At 45.1% G+C, this 7,320-nt stretch overlaps 1 protein-coding gene across 3 annotated transcripts in view; it reads left to right on the top strand.

Moving 5' to 3' along the window:
- Positions 1-3,858: 3,858 nt before the first annotated feature.
- FNDC3A (fibronectin type III domain containing 3A) overlaps positions 3,859-7,320 on the top strand; it is a 126,787-nt gene continuing 123,325 nt past the window's right edge. The window contains exon 1 of one of the 3 annotated variants that reach the window (XM_080375024.1): positions 3,859-4,030. The gene's annotated coding sequence lies outside the window, so the exon portion shown is untranslated. Of the gene's footprint in view, positions 4,081-4,119; positions 4,246-7,320 lie in introns of those variants that run through there. The other 2 variants (XM_080375023.1, XM_080375022.1) reach the window with 2 other exon arrangements.

The following is a 7,320-nucleotide window of genomic DNA, read 5'->3' as shown; positions in this document are numbered from 1 at the left end:
TGTAAGTAATTCAGTTGAAATGGGTGGAATTTCTTCCAGAAAATGAGACGAATCAGAAAGCAGGAAATGACAGATTCCAGCTCTCCTCTGAATTCAACAAACTGCAATTTCCCTCAAATTCCTGATACTGTGTTAGAATTACTACCGTAATGCAGGAACTGAATGATTGAATTTTGTTGTCTCTGATGGGATTAGCATTTTTATCCATTTAATACTTCCATTCATTTTGGTACCATCATTTTAAAATTTCCGCTGGTTTAAGCCTGTCAGAGAATGATTTACTTCATCATCTGTGTCCTGAAAAGCAGGGAAAAAAGCCAGAGTTGTGGATTTGTGTCTATTTAAGGTGTCCAACAGCATTTTGAGGAAATGGTAAAATATATCATACAATATTTATTCTTTAAAAAGTGTCAAAAAATAGTTGTAGACATGATTAATATTTTATTATATGTCATTGCTCAATGTGTTTTGAGTTCCACTAGTTTTCCAAATTCTGTAAAAACACAGCTGATCATATCAATTAAATCTCAGGCTCCTTTTTCCCCGAAACATGTATTTTACTGTTGAAATGAAGCATGTCTAGCTTTAAACCATTCTCATCAAACTTTGATTTTGATACATCATTTTGATATTACAGTGGGATTCTTAGAGTTCAACTCCTTTCATACAAACCAGAAACCAGCAAATAATTTATACTGATTGGCAGACTCTTTGAAATCAATCTGGACAAATATGGTGAGTGTTATGCAGCTCAAGTGAAGACACAGTATACTTGAAATGACATAGAGGAATCAGTAACTCAATTTTTTTATAATTAAGTTTTCTGTAATTTTTTACCAATACATCAAAATGAAACCTCACTCATCGTAAAGCTACTATGATTTTAAAGCTTGTTTATTTTAGGGGAACTATATCCATGCATTAGTTACCTGATTTAGAAAATAAATAAAACATAATTTCTCTAATCGTTTTGTATTACACAGATGCTACTTTTCTGGTAGAAGACAGCAGTGCTACTGACATGGCTTTCATAGTCCGTAGTCCAAACTGCTGTCCCTGTGGTGTGTGAGACCATGGTGAATGTTCCCAGTAGAGTTTCCAGATGATTTTTGAATGATAAATATGTTTCTTGGTGGTACACAAGACTGTGGGTCTGCTGATCAGCAAGCATTTGGCAACTAATGCCCTTACAGGTTTGGGGAGCTCTGTGTCACGACTACCAAGAGTAGTCTCTATTCTCCCTTCTGGCACAGGTACTACAGGTGACCTACAAATTCAGCTGAGGTGTAAAAACAGGTCACTCACTGTGGAGGAGGGTGCTGCTGTGTGTAGACTTGCTGCACTTTCCAACTTAAGCCACGTTATTTTAACTTTAGAACTAGAAGTTTTCCCCTTTTCATCACAGAATGGTTCATAGAATGGTTTGGGTTGGAAGGGATCTTTAAATGTCATCTAGTCCTGCAACAGGCAGGGATGTCTTCAGCTAGATTGGGTTGCTCAGAGCCCCATCCAACCTGACCTTGAATGTTTCCAGGTCTAGGGCATCTTGTAAGGATGGAGAGAATCAGATAATTGGATCAATTGATGTAGATTTTAAAAGTAGCATGAGTTGCCCAGTTCTGATCCCAGCACTACATGGCTACATACTTTGCTGAGTAAATACAACTCAATGCAAACATGAAATGATGACTGTTATAACACCAGTTCTTCACAGTTCTCTGGAGACAGTACCTTTGTTTGAATGAACAAATGAGAGCCACAGTAAGGGGCGTATTACTGTACAGTCAAAACTATGACTTAAGAGGGTAGTCTGCAAAACATTCCCCTGATGGATTTCTCTCCTCACTCCTCCTCTACTGGGTGTAGCTACAATATCAATTTCCTAAATGTTTACCATTAGCACTTGGATGTATATCTGGTATGATACCGTAAAGAAATTCTCTCTCCATGAGTCCTTCTGTGAAGTTCTGCAATGGATGAAAGCAAGAGCATTTGGTCAGTCATCTAGAAGTAGCTGAGATCTGTACAGGCAATTTAGACTAGTAAATAACTTCAATCTAGTTTAGGTTTTTTTTAGAAAAATCTGTTTATACACATGAGCCCCTAAAAGGAGATAAAGAGGTCACTATATTGGTTCCCCCATGCCTTCCACCCACTTTTAATATTATTCAGAATGATTTCCAGGTGACTTTAATTGGGTTTCCAGCAGAAAATGGAATTTTATATACAATTATTTATAGATCTATGACCTAAAAAGGAAGGAAGCAGGTGAAGGACTGTGTCATGCAATACAAACTTACACACCACTAGGACCAGTGTTTGTATGGGGAGAAGAGCCCTAAACACTCGCATCTTTTCCCTGTCCCAGCTATACGTCTGCACCCACACACCCAAGACATTACACAGATTTCTTAATTTCACCTGCAAGGGCTGTGAGGGAGCAGCATCCCTGAGAAGTCAGAAGAAGGCATGAAGGACACGCTCTCCCAGGGCTCTCAGGCAACAGGGCATGTACAATCAGTACATGCACCAATACATAACTGTATGGTCTGACACAAAGCTAGGATGTGGGGCTGCCTACAACAATCTCCACGGCCACTGCTGCCGTTGCCATTCCTGACCCCACCACCACTGAGTGGTGCCTGACAAAAGCAACGGCTGAAATCCTTTGCTATATTCCACCAGGACGCCTGGCTAATTCTCAAAACCTGAATTGACACTGGAGCGAGGTAGGAAAATCAGTGATCTCCTAACAGCTGCAATTGGCAAAGATCTCCAGTTTTATGCCCATGGATGGTACAACCCACAAATGCTGTGCAGTGGCATTTGTTCAGCCCTGACTCATAGACAGACGAATGCCACTGAATGAATCACCAGCAGCACTTTCCGCAGTCCCTAACGAGGTAGCTCATCCAAATATTGATCAGGCCCAAGTCTCTCTAGTTTTTGAGATCTGACATATCATAGCCTAGAATGCTATTCACCAGTGAAATTATGAGTTTTGGAAAGGGGGCCTATAGCGAGCAACCGGGATGGCAAAACATCGGTTGGTGCATCCTCTGTTGATAGGAGCTATCTTCTGCCCGCTGTTGAGCTGTAAGAACGATATGAACACTGCTGAAATGCAAGAGAAATAGCACCTTATTATCTTAATAACAGAGAACTTTAAGGCAAATTAACAAAACCACTTTATACAACATCTCATTCTGTTCAGTCCACTGCTGCAGAAGGTCATTAAGCCAAAGACTGTAGTAAAATAAATTTGGTCCATAATGGTTGAAAGGACAAACATTAAGCAAAGGATAATTGCAAATTAGTATTCAGGACATCAGCTGAACATTGCAGGTGTTGAGGGAAGATGGTTCCTCCCTGCATAAGCCCCTGGAAAAGCACATTCCTTCCCCTCCCCCCTCAGATATTGGACACTACATGCTTGGGCAGCAGGCAGGGGACGCCTCAGGTGCTCAGTCATGGACACACTCCTGGGGCTCTGCTCGGCCTCAGGGCGGGTGGCCTGAAAGCCCTTTGACTTTTGCTGTGTTAATGGTTGTCTCAGTGTATAGGGAAGGGGCAGCCCTTCCTACCCTTCACTCCACCCAGCAAGGGCCCAGCCCGGGACCCGGCCCTGGGCCAAGCCCAGACCCCAGGGACAAGGCCACGCTCCAACCCCAGGCCAAAGCCCAGCCCAGGGCCAAGGCCCGACCCAGGCCCCAGCCGCCCCCCAGGCTCCGCCCCCGCACGGCTCCAGCACCGCCCTCCCCGCAGGCCCCGCCTCGTGTCACCAGCCACGCCCACAAGCCTGACCACGCCCCTCCAGCCGGCGGACCCCCCCGCACGGAGGCTTCCGCGCAGGCGCCCGGCGCGCCGCCGGCAACTGCCCCCTCGCGGCCCCTCCCAGCCCTCCACAAAGATGGCGGCTGCGCGCCGGCGGGCGAGGTGGTGGGGATTGTTGAGGCGACGAGGCGAGTGTGGCGGCAATAGTAGTAGCAGCAGCAGCAGCAGCGGTGGCGGCCGCGGGAGACAGTGACAGGTGCGAGGAGGGGAGGAAAAGGCGGCGGAGGGGCGGCGGCCGAAGCGCAGGTACCTCGAGTGGGCGGGTAAGGGGGTGGGGGAAGCGGCCGGCGCGGCGCCGCCCCTGCCCGAGCTGCGCCATCGGGAACTCCCCTCAGCTCCCCGCCCTGGTGCCGCTGCCCGCCGGTGGCGGAGACCGAACCGTTAGCCGGGAGAGCCGGCGGGGCCATGGCGGTGAGTAGGCGCGCTCGCCGCCCCGAGGCGGCCAGCTAAACCGCCCCTTTCCCCTCAGCCGGGTGGGGAGAGGGCTGCGAGGGAGGGGGGCAGCGCCTCTACCTGCCCCCGGTGCCGGGCGCAGCGCGGGCAGCGCGACCCCTGAGGAGACGGCATTGCCCGCGCCTCTGCCCCCGCTTGCCCGAGGAGGGCCGGGGAGCCGGCGCCGCCGGCCGGAGCCCCGCTGAAGAAACTTTCTGTCTGCCTTCGCGGGCTTCCCCGCCGCTCGGAGATGCCTCTGCCGGCCGGGGCGGCGGAATCCTGCCGCTGTCAGGGGGGCTCCGCGGGGCAGGGCTCTACGCGGCGGCCGCGTAAGGAGGGCGGTTGTTTGGGGAGAAGCAGCTGCGAAGCGCGACCAGAACAGCTGAGCCGGCGGTGACAGGCGGGGAGGAGAAGGAAGTGGTGGCTTTCAACACCTCTTTCTTTTTCTTGTTGTTGTTCTCCTTCTGCTAAGCTGTAAAGGCTCCCTCGGAACTCCCAGCTGAAGGGATTGAGCCTGTGTTTCTGTATTTAGATAACAAAAAATCTTCCCCAAAACACCGTAATCGTCTTGCCGAGTGCTAGCAGGGGCATTCGTTCAGCGAGATTCGTGCCCGATTCCTCCTTTCCCGAGTATTAACCAAGACTGTTTTTAACCTAAACAGAAACTTTTTGTTGCTTCCAGGCAACGAGAAAGTGAAACCAACTAAAAGCAAAAATGAAACTTTTCAGCTGATTTTTGTTGTGCAAAGTAAAGAAAATTAGCAGTAGAAACAAGGCAAAATACGTTGGTAGAAGCAAGTTGTGTTTTATGACTGGCATCTCAAGACATGTTAGTAATTTGCTTAACCTTGTCAAACGCAATTTATCAACTACCTTGGATGTCGCATGTTATTCCAGAGCATCTCACGTCATGAAGTAATTTACATGAAATATTCTTTTTGTTTTTAGAATTTAATTCTGCATTTGATCAAATACATATCTGGTTATAAATGTCTTAAACTGTATGAAGACTTCAAATATCTTAAATTTTCCTGCTGAATACTTGGTAGCTTCTGTCTTAGAAGCTATAGGTCCCACTCCTGCTAAACTCTGAGCTTAGAAGAAGCTATTTTGTTGTTATGGCAATGGGTAACTTTCTGCTTTATGCAGCATAGAAAATTAACTGTAGCCATGATGTGAGTCTGCATCCATAGATGTGTTTATATTCTGTGTTGTGAAATAGTATGGATTACAGCAACTCAGCAGTCCTTAAAATCCAGAAAGTACAGTCAGTTAAATTTTTTCTGCTTTTTTTTTTTTCAGGAAGTGGTGTCAAATAATTATGAAATTTAATCACATGATGAATGGAGAGGTTAACAAGCATTCAGATAGGGAGAAGGCTGAGTATGTATGTGAAAGTTAGAAGTAGCTGAGTGTCTATAATGCTCAACGTTAAAAATTGGGTAGAGTTCTTAATAGCTTATGTTCCTACTAAGCATGGAGGAGCAGGAAGGATGCTGATTAAGTTTGGAAAGACAGCATCTAGTTGTAGATTTATTCTGTATATATAGAATGTATGCAAGTCATCTTGACATATGTGAATTTAATCTGGGACTTGTTATGGCAAACTACACCAGCATATTTTTTCTGGTGACTTTGGGGGGGGTGTGTGTGTGAAATTGACATGCTGAATCAGTTACATTGGAGCATCAGACACTGATTGTCATCGATGAGGCCTTAGTTAAGAGCAGATCCTTGTCCTCAGAAAGGCCGGGACGTGGTGATGATTTGTTTAGGTCAGTTGGTGAAGATGAGGGCAATCTACTTCTAACAGTGTCACATGCTGGCTACTGTACATGATAATGTTAAAACAAAATTAGATGAGCGTCTTTGCTTTTTCAGGGCAGATGGAGGTCTTCTGAGGCTTTTTGCTTTATAACAAGCTCTAGGTATATGAGTTATGTGATGCTCAGGTAACATGTGACACAAAGTATCTGATTTCAATCCATTATGGCATTTCTACCTTTTTCAACTTGGAGTTTCGACTAGTTTGCGAACTTAAAACTCAGAAGCTTTTGATTTTTATAGGCAATAATGTAATGGAATTGCAGAACTTTGAATTATGATTCAGGCTAATAATTCATTTTCTTTGTGCTGTGAGTCCTGTGGATCTTGGGATGCTTTTGTTTGTTATTCTTTGCCTTGTGGCCATTTAATTTTACTTGAATTTGGACTTACATCAGCTAATACAGTGTTATGCTGATGATCATTTTGGCTCAAGATACCTCAAAAAGATCCTTCATAATTATTCTTGCAACTTTAGCTACTTAACTGGACGTACTTCTGCAGTGTTCTGTCTTAGGACTTACTAGGAAGCAAAACCCTTAAAGCCTGACTTCAGGAGAGGTACAATTTTTCATCTTTGTCAATACAGTTTCCTAAATGGTTTTAACTTCTAAATGCTTTTAGCAACACACTAATTTACCTTGCTGGCAGGTCCGTTCTGAAATAGTGTATGCTATTGTAAATGTGTTGGTCTCTGGAAAAATTGGATGCTTGGAAGGTGTTAAGTGCTGGTGTTCTGATGGTCTGTTGACACCTCTGTCAAACTGGCAAATCCTATAACCTAGCCTAGTACCCCTTTTTGGGTCGATGGGAATGAACAAGACTGTATCTTTGCCAGTTTCTCCCAGACAGACAGATGCTAAAGAAGAGTTTTTGTGAGGCTGCAGGCCCCCTTCCGAGACAGTGGTGTTGTCTGCAGCCGTTAATGTTTGTTGTCAGTACCTCCTGGAACCTGAGGAATTCTTATCTTCCTCCAGCATCCAGCAACTCTGTACCTTTTTTTGACCTCCAGCTTCTAATTGTTAAGGGATTTCTAGTTCAGTGTCTGCTAAAATGTCTACAGGTAACAGGTCTTATTTCATCAGCGTGTCTCTGTGACCTAAAATATGAACTGGAATATCTCAGTTATATCTGTCAATAGCACTCTTCTATTTTATAATCCATTCTTTACGATTTTTGGCTTGGGGAAATTCCCAGGCAATTTGTAGCAAAATTCAACTTGGCTGTAGT

The sequence above is a fragment of the Falco punctatus genome (genome assembly GCF_963210335.1).
Source record: "Falco punctatus genome assembly, chromosome: 2".
Taxonomy (NCBI): Eukaryota; Metazoa; Chordata; class Aves; order Falconiformes; family Falconidae; genus Falco; species Falco punctatus.
Note: the sequence above shows the minus strand (reverse complement) of the source record. Positions and strands in the feature narration are given on the sequence as shown.